This window comes from Melanostigma gelatinosum, assembly GCF_949748355.1.
Source record: "Melanostigma gelatinosum genome assembly, chromosome: 16".
In the NCBI taxonomy this organism is placed as follows: domain Eukaryota; kingdom Metazoa; phylum Chordata; class Actinopteri; order Perciformes; family Zoarcidae; genus Melanostigma; species Melanostigma gelatinosum.
Window position 1 is genome coordinate 19,669,471 of NC_136649.1, and position 16,314 is coordinate 19,685,784.

A 16,314-nucleotide genomic window follows, 5' to 3' on the forward strand; every position below is an offset into this window, starting at 1 on the left:
TCTGAAAAAAGTCTCACTTGTGTTGCTTACAATAGTTAAACATCCTGAAAAACAATCAAATATCAAACATTTGGAGAAACACTTGCCAAAACATGTCATAGTAGTACACAGAACATACTGCAGCAGTGGTGGGAGAAGTATTCAGATGAAAATACTAAGAAGACAATGTAACAGTACCCCGAGTAGAAGTCATCATGTCATTACTAATACAAGTAAACGTCCTGGAATCAAATCCTACTTTGGTAAAAGTATGTAATACAAATGAACTGCCACACTAATACATATATATTTTTAAATATGACAATTATTCATACATATTAGATTGTATCCAACATTGATGCATCACTGTGTCGGCAGTATTTTACTGTTGTAACAAACTCAAATTCAGATTTTGTTTTATAAACATTCATTAAGTTGTACGCAAGTTTGATCATTCAGAATTTTAAAGACAATATTAATAACACAGACTATTGTTAAAGACAACAGTCTGTGCCAGCAGATGTCACTCTTGCACTCTTTTTAGCTGAAGTTCAAACTCGAAACAATACAATAAATTAGAAGGCAAGTTTATTGTGTTGCAAGTTTCAACAACAAAGCAATTCAAAGTGCTTTTACATAAGACATGAAAAGGCATTAAGAGAAGAAACATCAGGCAACATCAAAAGACATTTCGATGTTTTGTCTGTCACAATATGAGCCCCAGCTTATTTTCTGCTGTGGAGAAGAGGCCGGTCAGTGACAAAAAGGCCTTCACACAACCCAGCCGGCATGACGAATAAACAGCACGAAACCTTTCTCTCATTTCTTTAGACTTTACAAATGAAGACATCAGCACATTAAAAAACGTGGTGAATTAGTGTTGTAGTGTTAGTACAACTTATTTAACAGCTTTTAAGCTACATACAGGGAAATGAAAAGAGAAAACCGTCTGCATATTGAGGAGTTAAGGTTTCCTCGAGGCCCGTTAGATGGAAATGAAGAACTCTCCCACTCTGGAGCTCGATGACAATATCAGGTAGAAGTTCAGTCAGGAGTGGAAGAAGTATTCACATCCTTTACTTCAGTGAAAGTAGCAATAGGACAATAAAAAAGGTACTGCGTTGTCTTTGGAGAGCTCCTGTCAGTTTCCCTCTCTTACCTGTGCAGGTGCTGGTCCTTTAATCTCTTGACCTTCTCTTGCAGCAGACACAGAAAAGCGCCGGTGATGATGTTAACGATGGCTCCGTTCCTGTGAGTGTCCCAGTAAACTATCAGCGAGCCAGCACCCACAATACCAGCAATCAGTGGAATGCAGCACACTCAGTGTTAAATTAAATCTATTCTGATGCTTCAAATTCTTTAAACGAAGCCTGTGTTTAATTGTAAAAACGGGGAAACTTGTAACTATCTAAAAAGTACAATATTTATCTCTGAATAGCAGCTGTTAATTCCACTTCTTGAATGCATTTGACTTTATAATGTTATTATATGCTGTTTTAATGTTAAATCTTAATCTGAAAAGTAACAACAGCTGCAGAATGTGTGGAGTAACATTCCCTCCAAATGGAGAAGAGTAGAAGCACAAAGAAGCATACAATAGAGATACTCAAGTAAAGTAGAAGTACCTTAAAACTGTACTGATGTGCAGTATGAATACTTGTACGTCGTTACTGTCCACTGTCTGTGGTAGAGACATGACATGAGTCTTCTTATCTGCTGTCATATTTTCCACCTCAGCGGTGTGCAGCCTGCTTTCCCACACTTCTGTTTCCAAATCCATCTGCTTCCCAGCATGCATCAATTGGATTTCTATTTTGGCAAACGTCATGTTTTGTTAAATCTCATAATGGTAATTGGGGGGGCGTACTCAACTTGATTGGCAAAATGCCTTATCTGCTTGAAAGTTGTATTGCATAAGAATCGAGCGACTCTTCAGTATGCAGGACGAGGCTGAGACATTTTTGGATTGAGGTACTTTAAAAAAAATGATTATTCAAATCCTCGGGCCAGTGGTCGAGAGGGTTTTTCCTCAAACCACAAAAATCCATGAGAAAAACAAGGCAGTGTTATATGATCCTGCCTCGCTCACTGAGCTACTGGACGCCAGCGAGGTGCGAGTTTGAGCGTTCAACAAGGCAGCGCTTGTTCTCTGAGCTGCTGTGTCCCCTCAGTGTCCTCCGTGTGGTTAGACCATTCAAACCTATGAAGGAGATGAAGAGATTGAGATTCCTCTGTTTGGGCTTGGAACGATGCTTTATTCATCAGTCTGAGATACTGCTGGAGATAACCAGGAGACTGACAATGACTTTTGTTCTGTCTGCCTTCCTTCTAGAACTTTCCTTCTCATGAACAAGAACTCACAACATTTAGCAGATCAGTCGGTCTCAAATTATGTGTTAAATATTAAGCTGCAGTTCAAATCCTTCATATGTTCAGCAGTCATAAGGAGAATCTTTCATGCATTGCAAGCAAATAAAATCATGTGAATCGCCCTGTTTTTAAACTAATTTAAAAGAAAGTTTGTTCATAATTTCAAAGATATTGTACACCATCGTTTGACCGGGACCAACTCATCTTTCAGAAAGTCTAAATCTACTTGTATGTTGCTATGAGTTCTTGCAGAATATTTGAATTGTGTCCAGATTTTATGATATAAATGAAAGAGCAAATGCAGGAGAAAATGTTTACACAGCAAACGGATTACAAATCAATGAATTAAAAAATGTTTTAAACACTATTTGGCACACACTTGTGTTTCTGCAAACTTGATCTTTTGACTTGACTTGAACTTTGATCATTTGTATCTTTCTAAATTTATTTTCTTTTTCTTTTTTATTGATCAAATATTTTCTCTATCAAACATAAACTACATGCCCTTCCAATGTAAATGCGTCAAACTTGGCGGAATAGTTGAGTCACATTCAAAGTGATTCCGAAGAAGCAACAAATTGGAAACCTGTGAATTCACCTTTTTTTAACCTTCATGACTAATGTAGACGTCTGGTGCCGTAATGCAGCCACAACACCTCTTTCTTCATGTGTCCATCCATCAGACTGTGACTATTCAGTGACTAATTGTTTCTCCGCCATGATTACAGTCCACCAAAATGATTTTTTTTCTTCCACAAACACCACCCTCTGCTCATCCCTATTTACATCTATGAGCAGTGTGTCACTTCCTCGCAGGTCAGATAAATACATGATAAGTATATGATAAGTACCAGAGAGAGAAAACCCCGTCTCCTGTCTTCGCCTGGATGCAGACGTCTTTCTTTCACTGTATGCAGGATACTAAAATAGCAGCACACGCTCCCTGAAGTATAAACAGGAGAACATACTGGCTGGGTTTGCAGTGTGTCGGCTAGTTCAGGATAAGGGCCGAAGCAGAGAGAGATCCAACACACTGAGGGCCATTTAAAGAATATTACATTTACATTTTGACTCATGAAGAAATGAAATTAACCCTAAAAAGATTTCCTCTGGTTGAATAAAACCATCTAAAACAGCCTGCTTCAAATCAAAAAATAAATAATGATAACTGCATGTATAAGCTATAACGAAGGGGGCTTTCTCAACTTGCTTAATCAAATAACCATTCGTTAAAGTTGGAGATCGATCACATTTATTGGGCTTCATGTTTATGTGTGTGCTTTGTGGTTTGCATCGGTGTGAAGACAGAAGTCCTCTGGTCAGGAGGAGGTTCACTCGAATCTCAACACTTTAGACTGAGCTCAATGAGCGGTGCAGCCGTTTCCATGGATCTCACGGTTTGTTTTAGAGTGCGAAACACACATCCGATCCTAAAAAGTCCCCAAACTAACACATGAAACACACCCACCAGTTTCAACATTGGGAGTGAGTGTGTGTGTGTGTGTGTTTAAATTCAGTTTTGTACATATTAAATCTCCTCACAGGACATGGATGAATGGAAAAAGGAAGGGACGGGATGTGGGTTTGCCTAAAATGTGACGAGTGATAACTTGAAGCTGCAAATGAATCCTCGTGTGCAGCCGTAGTTTGTCATGCTGTTAGCTCCAGTGGTGTAAGAAGTACTCAGATCCTTTACTGAAGTCAGTGTTGATATGAGATTGTATAAATAATTAATTACAAGTATAAGTCACAATCTTTACTTTCTCAAAGAAAGGGGTCGTGAGATGATGAATGGGGTAGGAAAGAAAAAACAAAGTTTTGATACAGAACTGTATATATTGCAATTAAAAGTCCTACATTCAAAAGTAAAATGGAATGGATGATTGTTGTTATAGATGCCTGAACATGGAAGCAACATTTTAACTTTGAACTCACTTTGTTTGCTGTTGGACAGTTTAGTCTGTAACAAACCATCATAATGTGTTATGTTAAATAATAATGAATCCCCAAAGTGACTAACTATAGCTCCCAGATAGATGTAGTAGAAGCACAATATTTCCCTCAGAAATGTAGTGGAGTGGAAGTATAATGTGGCATAAAATGGAAATTGTACAGTACTTGGTGACGTTCCATCTCTGGTGAGGTCCTGTCAGGTATCTGGGAGTCTTCAAAGCTGATCCAGAGACGGACACTGTGTCAGTTTGACAGAAGCTGCATGTCCGACCCATTAAAGGCTGATATCTGAGGCTCTTGAAGAACAGCAGCTCACTACAAACAGCCAGATAACAGCCGGGTCAGAGCCTGGAGCATCGAGCCCGGCAAGACTCCGTGAGGGTGAAGTCTCTGCTGTCGGTCAGGGTTAACATGTTTCCTTTCAGATCATCATATGGCAATGAAAACAAACTGACTTCACTGCTGCAGTTCTCCGTTGGATTGTACATCATTTCATTAAATGAAGCGTTAACTCCATTAACTGGAGTAAATCATCCATCCTTCCATTATATAGTAACAGTTGGGATGGGGCAGCCCATACACCACCTATCCCTTTCTGCACAGGTGCCATCACATATTTGGGAATACATATTTCCCCCAGGCTGTCAGAGCTGTTCACACTCAACTTCACTCCATTACTTAAAACAATAAATGACGACCTCCTCCGCTGGATGAACCGACCATTATCACTCATGGGCAGAATAGCTACAGTTAAAAGGACAATACTTCCTAAAATAAATGACCTATTCACAATGATACCATCTCAACCCACCCACTCCTGGTTCAATATACTAACAATAACAGAAACTCTGACAGCCTGGTGGAAATTCCACAAAATCACGAACATCACTTTTGCACCTTCAAATTTTACTCCCATCTGGAACAATCCTGATTTTCTAAGTCACAAGACACCTCTAAATCTCCACACATGGTCCGCTAAAGGCATCACTCATCTGAAACACATCTTCAATAATAACGCCATGGTTTCATTCCCTCACTTGGTTCAGAAGTACGGCATCAGGAGCAATCAATGTTTGGAATATCTGCAACTCAAGTCATCCGTTCAATCCAAACTTAACATTAAGGCCACGAACCTAGAATTACCCCCCTCAACCTCAGAATTAATTAATATCCCCTCTTCAAAAAAGTTAATCTCAAAAATATGTAGAGTAATATCACAGTCTGACAAAACATCATCCATACCATCAAGAAAATGGGAATCAGACCTATCCATCACTCCTGATGCTGATTTCTGGAACCAAATCTGCAATAACATCTACTTCATGACTAAAAATGCCAATTTACAACTAATACAGTATAAAATACTTCACAGAATTCATTACACCGGGCAAAACATGTTTCAAATGGGATTCACGTCAGATATCTGTCTACATTGCACTCAAAACAGCCCGGGTAGCTTTGTTCACGCCACCTGGCACTGCACACCAGTTCATCACTTTTGGGAAGAAATAAGTGAGTCACTGTCTGTCTTCCTGGGCTGCCTCGTCCCTTTGTCCCCTTCACTGTGCTTACTAGGAGGCATCTCAACAATACATCTGAGTAAAACAAACCGCAAATTACTCCTTGTGGCCCTAACTATCGCCAAGAAAACTATCCTCATGAAGTGGAAATCAAGGAATAACACACACATCGCACACTGGAGAAACTTAATGATGGAATATATTTCAATGGAAAATCTAACCTCATCCATCATATACAATACAACAGAACACCATTCCACCTGCTCAGCCCTCACTGTGTTTCTGCAAACGTGACACCACCCATTCTATTAATATTGAAATATGTATAGTATATATACCGGTGTGTGTATATATATTTTATTTTGTGTATTTCTTTTACTATTGTTGATTTCTGTTTTGTTTTTCTTGCCGGACAACCAATTGAAACCCACGTACATGCATACATGAACATCCATATGCACACATACTTACCTGTTTTTCATTTTTTTTTTGGTTTTGTTTTTTAAATTATTGTTATATATATATATATATATATATATATATATATATATATATATATATATATATATATATATATATATGTTTTTTTTTTTTTTTCCTCCATCTCGAAAGGCTCAAGGACATTCTCACACACACACACGCACACATACACACACACTGACTATATGATATTTGCTGGCTATTATCCCACTGTTCTTGTCATCCTCTTGTTGTTATGTCTCTGTATTGTCTTAATATTGTCTCGTGTCTTTCAATAAAAAATAAAAAAATAAAAAAATGAAGAGTTATTGAAGAGGGAAAAAGGTTATTTGAGCAAGTGAGCTTGCTAACTGTCAGTTTAACCCAGTTAATAAGTTAGCTCACGAGCTAACGAGACTAAACAGTTCACAGTTTATTCAAAAGACGTATTTGTTCTTCTATCTAACAAGGATGCTTTTCTATTTGCCAATGACTTCTTCTTCAAAGGTTTAATGTTAAAATACCCATTTTCTTTTGCAGATTTGCAAAATCCAGCAAAGTGTACATGTACAGGACTTATCTCATTCAATTTGAAAGTATTAGGTACACTAATTGCGGGTAAAAAGACTTGCCAGGATCTTGTAGTACATCCAAACGGGCAACCGTCCAGATGTAAAACCCCCTCTGTAACCTGCTGCTGGTCAATCAGGTCGATGCAGAGACCATTTCTCTGACAATCCACATCTCTTTCGATGATGTTCAAAAGAATAAACGACTATAACAACATCTCTATTACCCACTTATCCAGCATGCAGAACAGCCAAATCCTCTGATCCTGACTTCATCAAGACGGCCTCGACACTTCCCCTCAGCTTTACAACACACTTCCTGCCGCAATTTCTGCCATGCAGCTCTCATTTCCTGTTTACGTTTGAGACATAGTGTCAGGAAAAGGTCTTGAGTGGCAGAGCAGGACCATGACTCTGGTGTCTCTCTGGAGAGCTGCAGCTGTTGGAGGAGGAGGAGGAGGAGGAGGAGGAGGACAGACGCACTATTTCTGCACAGTCCTGACATCATCGCGGAGAGAAGACGCCTTCATCACCATGAGGTAATTACAAGGTTTATATGACAGGGGAACAATTACTGAACTTGGTCAGCAGTCACTGTGTCTCCGAGGCCCTTTAATTGCAGGTCTCTGGTGTTTGTCAACATGTATTTCTAGTGGAAGGCTCAGGAACAATAGAGGGGTTCATGTGACTCTATCGGATGTTTAAAATCCATAACTTGTTGACCCCCTGCGCATCAGAAGACACTGCCTGTGTCCTTTTCTGTCACTCGTGTCTTTACAGTGATTATTCAGCAGATAGTCAGCAGATCTGAGGTCAGATGTACCGCAATGAACCTCTGAGGGGCTCATGCATAAAGAGTCCTTCGCTGCATGTGAACCAAAAACACGTCACGCCGGGTCACTCATCAGCAACACAAACTGCTGTCAGCTGTCACAAATCGGATTCATTTCAAGTGTAACACACTGCACACCATCGCTTTTTCGCACTCAGGTCACAAATAGTGCATAGGATCGTGAATGAATGAATGCTTTTCTTCTCCTGTTACGTGTCGTGTTTTTTCCCCGTGCTGATGGAGACCATGCGATGCAGTTGAATGATCTGGGACAAGCTGGTTAATTATCAGATCACAAGTCAACCTTATTTGTCAAACGACTGTTTCCAAGGTAAATAAACCAAACACAGAATAATATCTGAGGTTTACGGTGAGTCTGAGCAGGACACTGTGAGATAGTTGGACGAAACACGATGAAATGTGATTACATGTGCAATAATATTATGTTAAAATGTCCACTGGCCGACAAGCTGAGACTGTCTGACTTTGAAGGGAGGTTGGAGTCCACAGACGAAAAGAAGGACATTATGAATCAGTCGTCCCAGAACACGAGGGAGGACAGATTTTATGACCTCCTAATCATAATTCAGGACACGAACACAAGCCTTAAATCACCTCAGTAATGAACTTATCAGAGGCTGCGCTCATGTTTCATGTTGTCTGAACTCTACTGCAAGCAGTCAGCTGATGAATATTAAAATGAACCCATTCTGTCTTGTGACATGTTCATTGCTTTCCAGCCATCGAGTCTGGCTTGAACCCTGTGCGAACACGAGAATGGGTCGTCTTTAAATCTGTCGAGTCGTGGTTTGTCCGCTGAAGGACGCGGCGTCTCTCAGTTAATCAGTCGGTAGGCGTCGCACACTGATGTCCTTTGGAGGATGATGTTAATCAGGTGGCAGTTAGCGAGCTATTCAGTTTAACTGTAAGATTATTTACAAGCAATTTTCACTCCTGGAAATGTTTAATCAGCAAAATGTAATCAAAAGTAAAACTACTCGTTATGCTGTAAAAGTTGAGTCCAGTGGGTCGTGAGATGATTAATGGGAGAGGAAAGAAGACCATTAAGGTTTTATACTATCTGTTTTGGGACTTTTCTCTCATCTTTGATTTTTAGTGAAATGTTGGATCATTTGAACAGTTATTAAAATCAAGTTTACAGGGGAAATGTCGCTTTGGTGGAACTACTAACGAGTCATAGACAGCCGAAGTAATACGAGGAAAATACACTGATTCAGCGCCAGGAAAATGATTCAGCCGAACATTATGGATGATATAACACTGTAGGATACTGTACAGACTGTGCTTATAGCAGAGAGATGTGAGAACACAGTGTGACTGCAGCGGGGAAAGATTTTTTTGGAAGTTTGAAAAATATAATGATTCATACCTGCACCATTTGATTTGTGGTTAGTGTAAATATTTGTATATTTTAACCCGGTATACTTGATATGGTGAACATCTTAGCAAATAATGGCTCTCCTTGTAGCTGTTTTTGGTCTCCACCGACTCCTGAGTGAAACATCTGGCTGTTAAGCTGCTAAATGCTCCACGATGTTCACCAGTTTGTTGCTGAGCAGGTAGTGTACAGCAGGTTTTTAGAGCCCCCCCCCCCCCCCCTCTAAAAGCAGCCGTTCGTTGTGTTTGAGTGCATTCAACTGTTTCTGCAGAGACCTTTTCTGTCTCTGTTGTCATTCATGAAGTGGAGCCACGCTGCTTCAAAGGTTTTGCACAGACCGATTATGAAATGTGACACCAACACGTTGCCCGGGCTGCAGGCACAGTTGACACTGATTCGACTGTGCAGCACATCAAAAGGGTCCAGTTTTGTCGTCCTGTGAAGTTCACAGACTCTCCTCTTTATATTCCAGCCACTGTTCTAATATGAAAAAGAACGACTCTCGTCTGAGGGCGCTGAAACTCTGCTGTGGTGTTTGATGTGGTTTATAAGGTGTTTTAAAAGATCCCGTGTGTTTTATGTAACACTTGTGCCTTTCATCGCGTCTCACACGTTCATTCATTTACACTCACTTACATTTCATTGATGGACACGTACTTACATTTGTTCTCTTTTAAAACTGTTCCAGACCGAAATAATTCACAGCAGCTTCAAATATATGTTGAATGTGTTGAATGTGTTTTGGTGTTTTTTAGTCGTGGTACATGTAGCAGCTTGGTTCTATGGATAGAAAAGTCGGTTGTTCGGTCACCCGACTGATACATCTCAACAACTGTTGGCTGGATTGTGCTGTATACATAAATCCTACAGAAACCCTTGTTTTTTTTTTCTCTCGCGCCAACATGAGGTGCACATTTGTGATTTTAAGCGAAATAGAAATTAAGAGTTTATATGCAAGGCTGGGATATGTGTATGCTAATCATTCACAGGCTAATTGAAATGGCAAGCGTACACATACAGCCTCACAGAGCTGCTAGCATGGCTGCAACTAGTTTGTGATACAAGGTGATGAAAACTTAACTCAACTCTTCCCTGTGTTACATTCAGTCGCTGTTCGCTGAAAGCAATTCACATCCATTTTAAACTGAGAGAGAAAAACTTCAAACAAATGGTGAGAAGGTGGTTTTTACAGCTGCTGAACACCAAACACACAGAAAACCTCTTTGATTTGTCTTTCACTCGCATGAAAGACAAATCAAACATCTTCCTATTCTCTTCTGGAGGTAGAGAATTAGGAGGGTTGATGCCTCCCCTGAAGAGATTAAAGGGAATTTCACAGGTGCCCGAATTCCTAAACTCCCAAGGGGCAACTCCGGACTGTCTGGACCGTGACATTCCTCCTGCTGCATGCGGAGAATTCATTTCTCCTGCCTAAAGGGGTTCGCCTCCAGCCCTCTGATACCACAATCGACTCCACAGCCGCCGCTGAGGGTCAGTCAGGAGGTGAGAGGTGGAGTCCCAGGCAGCCGAGGTCAGGAGGGTTCACGCCACGATGACTGCTGTTCGTCTGTCTCGAAGGATTCCCTTCCCGTCTGATGGGAAGAGCAACTTTTACACTGAATCCGTTTGAGAGAGAGATTTAACATACAGAAAGAAAACGTACGTAAACTACTATATATTACTTTACATTCATTTTACTTCCACATATAGATACAATATCCATTTTGAAAACTAAAACTGTCAATACATATATTGAGTTTGGTTTTAGTTTCTTACTTGTGAGCTTGTGATCATAATGATTTAAGTGCTATTTCACACCTGCAACCTGTTCTCCTGATGAAGCGTTCAAAACATGATGCCCGCCCCTCAACTTACAGAAAATGTTCATGTTTCAAGTTGTGAGTTTTTTGTAAAATGATCCTATGAAGCAGATGATTATGACTATGATTTGTAGTATTTGTGGTGAAACTCTGAGTATATAATATAGTAAATATAGTACATATCTGCTTATGCAACTGTGAAAGTTTCAGTGGAATTTTTGATATGTTTTAACCGTATTTAATGAAAACAGGAAATCTACAAATGACAACAGCAAATGAATAAATCCAACTCAAACAACATATTGTGAAGAGAGCCATAAACTTTCAGTTGAACGAATCCGGGCCTGAATCTTTGAGAAACATCTGTTCAAAATCTCACACTGCCATCTGTTTATTGTTCTCTTTCAACATACCTGGAATTCAACTACCAACAGTCACAATATTACTACTTAAAACTTCAATTTGAGCTCTTCAAGCCACACAAATCGAGACTTTTAAAAAACATCTTTTGGTCGTCGTGTTTGAGCTGTCAGATCAGATTGCATCGCAGTGATTTCACGCTCGATATGGAGACACATTCCTTCATGTCAGCTTGGATCCAGCGCTCTAAATGCAGGACAGGCCGTAACCTGCTCACAGCTCCCCTGACATTCTGCTACCTCCCTCACAGCAGCGTAACCCAATCACCCACCTATGCTCTTTTTACTTTACACTGGTCACACCAAACTGGCCTTGTTCCACACAAAAAAAAAAACAATTATGAGATGCATAAATTCCTCTTCTGAACTTTGACCCTTTATCTTGTCTAGTTCTTCAGCATACCATTGGTTTTTTGTTGTTGTTTTTTGATACTTGTAAAAGAGCATCAAAAGCATTTAAAGACGCTCTACTTCCTCCCAAATATCTTACAAAAGAGTCACGAGACAGAACCTCAGATTAATTTATAGGTTTGTCAGAGTGCCTGTGTTTGAGGATGCGGCTGCGGCTGCGGCTGCGTTCACTCCTTCAGTAAAAAGTCACCTGCAGGTCCGGACATGTCGAGTCAACATACAGGTTAAGCAGCGCGCCGGATTTGAAAGATGCACTTTGACAACAGTAGAGTGTTTGTCTGACAAATATCAATCGTATTGTCTGTGTGTCACTGACACGTCTCTGCACAAACATTTACTGGCTTAAACGAAGCCTGGGTCAGCATTCACACAACAGGAATGTTCTTCCAGGTTAAGAAACAGTTTGGTTTGAGGCGGAATGTGAATTATGTTTTCACTGAAAGGCATGCTCCTTCCTACCCTGAGAACTTGGGCATCACTTTAGCCAGCAGCAGAGATTCTTATCCCATCTCAATGCTTAATTAAAGGAACAGTGTGTAACATTTAGGGGGACTTATGGACAGAAATGGAATATAATATTGTTACCGTAGGTATGTTTTCCTTGGTGTCTAATCACCTAAAAATAAACTTTGAAAACACAGAAAGCCTTTGTTGGTCTTGAGGAGCTGCATCATTTATTTCTGCAAAAACTGCAACTTCCACTGTACATTCACTTCATTCACTGATATCCTACGAGAAGATATTCCTCAAGAGTTTTCCTACAAAACTCTTCTCGTCTTCTTGTAAAACATCCAAACCGAATAACTAGAGAAGAAGACGCAACTCAGAAAACAGTGTAAACATCCTTCTGACACGAAATATAAAATGGAAATCTTCCCTTTCTGACCACTTTGTTTTTACCAATGTCATATGTTTATGTGCATTCCCACGTTAAATGACATGTGGGGAGTTCCCACTACTGCGTCTCCTCAACAGAGTGCAAATTTAAACGCATCATCTACTTTAACAGCCGGCTATTTTGAGAAAGGGAATCTGGTTCTCTCTGCGGGCGACTCAGAAACTATCAAAGCCTCAGCATGGACGACAGATGCATGAGATGTTTGGGACGACTCTTGTTATTTTTGTTGTTCTGTGGGCCGTGCCAGCGCGTTGGAACGATAACAGACGGTGATTCGAAGATTTATACGCCAACTAGTTTGGTTGGAGCGTTATCACAGCACAGTGGGGTTTGTACAAGGCTAATTATTTGGCATGAGATTTGCATTCTGGCCTTTCAGCTCATGGCTGATGACAGACATATTGGCTGTGGTGGGGAACAAGCTCGTGACCCCTCTTGATGTGGGACGATGTACAGTATCAGCGGTGCCGCAGCTATACGACTTCACTTGAGCGTTGTTATTGGTGGTCTGTGCCTTAACGATTAAGGGAGAACGTGGTGAGGACAAATGGAGGACAGCGTTGAAACTGCGGGAGGCTCACATTCCTTCACTGCACTTATAGCTTGGCTTGTAGGACTCTCTATTTGACACAAGATACGCCATCAAAAGCTGATTTCCCACAGTAACCATAACCACACCTTCCCTTGCATTGCTTTGGTGTCAAACTTCTAACAAATTTCACACTTCCTGGAAACTCATAAAGCTGCGCAGTTGTCACATGTCATCCAGACGTCTCTCTCCGTTTGGAAACCTCTGTACATTATACACAAGTTCAATAAAGTCAGTGAAGGGAAAGCAAGCCTTGGTAACTTTGCTGTACAGCCGGTGTATTGCTCAGGTACACTTCGACACGTGACACGCGGCACCCGGGGATTCTTTAGCTAAAACTCCCTAAACCGTTTCCCATTCATTTTCAATGGTAGTCCTAAACCAGTACGGATGTAATATATCTTTGGCCACCAGCACCAGCAGCGCTGTGGTGCCGTTTTGCGAGAGAAAGATTTTCTCCGGTGTTTGTCAGTCAGTCGGAGCCTGGAAAGAGCATCGACAGCCCGCATTTTCCGGATCTATTCGCTGGGTGGACACTACGTTGAACGGTAAGTCATTAAGATGAATAACAATGAATTAAAATGTCATGACAATTAGTCTGGGCTGTCTGACATTCACTTGAAAGCTTCAAAGATAAAGTTAGTTGTGTTTTTTTTGTGTTATTGTGTCGAAGGCGGACTTCTGTATGAGTTCGTTACCTTACAACGTAACGTAATCTGGAGCCGTTAACGGTTCATATCGGTTAATTCATGTCCGACTTTGATGCGTTTTTGTGACCAAAAGTATCACAAGTTAACACGAACGTGCATTCAAATAAAATGAGTTGCCGTTTACGACGCATGTCAGTGAACACAGAGGCTGAGCAGCGGCCGGTTGAGGTTGTGGTGAACGTAAGATATACTCTGTTACTTTACGGACACGTAACAAAAGAACAACAAGCTGTGACCGGACCCGGTGGTTCATGTGAATCACGTTAACGTTAAATAAACACGCACGTCTCCGTTGTATCACGTCACGTATCGTCATTAATGCATGTAGTTCATAGTTATGTACATTAACTGCTCCACGTGTGTTTGACAGCATTAGTTACTAACGTTAGTTACTTGGCAGATTCAGGATATCAGACAAAATATACTCAACTAATAAATGATGTGTTATTACAGATTAAACTACCAGCAGTATATAAAGTCATTAAAGTGATGAACACATGCTTTTTTGTACTTTTACTGAAGTCAGACTTTGAGTAAGTAAGATTTGAATGCAGGACTTTCACTTAAAGAGTATTTACACCATGTGGTGGTATTAATACCTATTTTCTTACTGAAGTACAAGATGTGTAGACTTTCTCCATCACTGTTAAAATAATGTTTATGTACAAGAAGTGCAAGAAGATATTCATTTAATGACGTTCTAATTCTCGTCTGTTTGCATCTCAGTGATGGATGAAGATGAAGAGCTGGAGAGAGGGATGCTGAGTATCTCCTTCAAAGCCACATGTGCAGAGCTGAGAGTAAACATTTGATGTCTTTCATTTCTACCACCTGAAGATTTAAAATCAGTTACAGTTCAGCCGGTTTGCTGACCGGTTAATCGTGTGTTCTATTCAGTGTATATGATATGTTTTTTGTTTGTTTACCAGCTGTTTCTGCATCATCAAACAGCCAGATAACAACAGGCTCCGGGAACAGAAAGAGGTTTTTCACCAAAAACGTTCTGCCATCAACAGACAAGCCTGGGACCATGACTTCTTATCCCACGTGAAGCATTGAACCGTTCTGTCTCATGTTTAGGTGTTCTGCTTGTTGTCCTTGTGACTATGAATTGATACCAGTCATGATGAGGGTACGTATCACTCTTTGTTTCCTTATATGGATAAAAAGAAACAATATGCATGTCTGAAACTGCTGTGTTACTAACACCTGAATGCATGTGTTTGAAGTGTGCCATGTTGCTTCACCTGCCTAGGTTACATCACAATGACTGGCCACTGAATATTAACCCATTGAAAGACAAACACACGTGTATGAATGAAGTATATTCTTTATATATTAATGTGAGAAACAGTCTGTCATTGGATACGGCTGAGAAAGGTGACGTAACGATACGAACAGTTGTGTTTCTTTGTCAAAATATAAATTACTGACAAGGTGTTTTCCATTGTAGAACCATCTGCTACACTGGCTGCACCAACTCATCTGAAGGGTTCACAAGTAGATGGTAAATACATCCAACATGTAAACACATCTGTCATATTCACTGTGCTCATATCTGTTATAAACCGTTGATTGTGTTTTGTGATCCTTCTCTCCTTGCAGCTGTAACTGTAAGGAGACCAGTGCCTGTTCCTCAGGAGCTCACGTGTCTGCTGCCAGAAGGAGCGGGTCGTCCAGCAACAGAGGCAACTGTCACAGTCCCTGGTGTGTGTTATTTGACCTGTATTTGCATCTTAAAAATATACTTCATGTAGTGTTCATCAAAACTGTTGTTAATTCTATACAGTTGCTGCTGCACTGTATTCAGACAATAGGTAGGCAGCACTCCAGTGTCCAGCTTGCTGAGTTTCACAGACTACAGTGTAGATGTCATGTTACATCCTTGCTTCATCTTACTGTCAATAATAATGACAACATGTTTAATATTCTCTGTAGTGTCAGAGGCCCCCCTGATTTCTCCTGAGACGTCTGCAGAGCCCGCTCAACTGTCACCTGCACAGAGAGATCAAAGTTAGTGTGAGAAGGTTTTTCATGTCAAAAGATTAAATCAAGACGCACCCAGAATCGTACTAATTTGCTCCGTTTATTCTTGTCTGACTAGGTGAGCAATCACCCAGGCCGTTAGCTGTCCCCACCCGTCCTCCTCCACAGCTCCCTGGCTACGAGCATGAAGTCAGCCAGTGGACCTGTTCACAGCAGCAGAGGATCTGGATGAAGACAGAGCTGGAATCCACGGCTCTCTGGCCAGGCTCCTTTCCTGTGCGCAACCTCATGAAGATGGTGTCATTGTGACGTCTCCCTCCCCAGCCAGAATGAATCCACAGCATCTCTGATCTTCCTCCTCCAAAGTTCTTTCAGCTGGAACTGGATGCTACAAGGAAAA

At 40.7% G+C, this 16,314-nt stretch overlaps 1 long non-coding RNA gene across 1 annotated transcript; it reads left to right on the forward strand.

Annotated features, from left to right (window-relative positions):
• The first annotated feature begins 15,164 nt into the window (after positions 1-15,164).
• Positions 15,165-15,927, forward strand: LOC306790682. Its single transcript, XR_013772717.1, has 3 exons — positions 15,165-15,435; positions 15,534-15,635; positions 15,867-15,927. It is a non-coding gene; the product is annotated as an uncharacterized lncRNA (long non-coding RNA).
• The last annotated feature ends 387 nt before the right edge of the window (positions 15,928-16,314 follow it).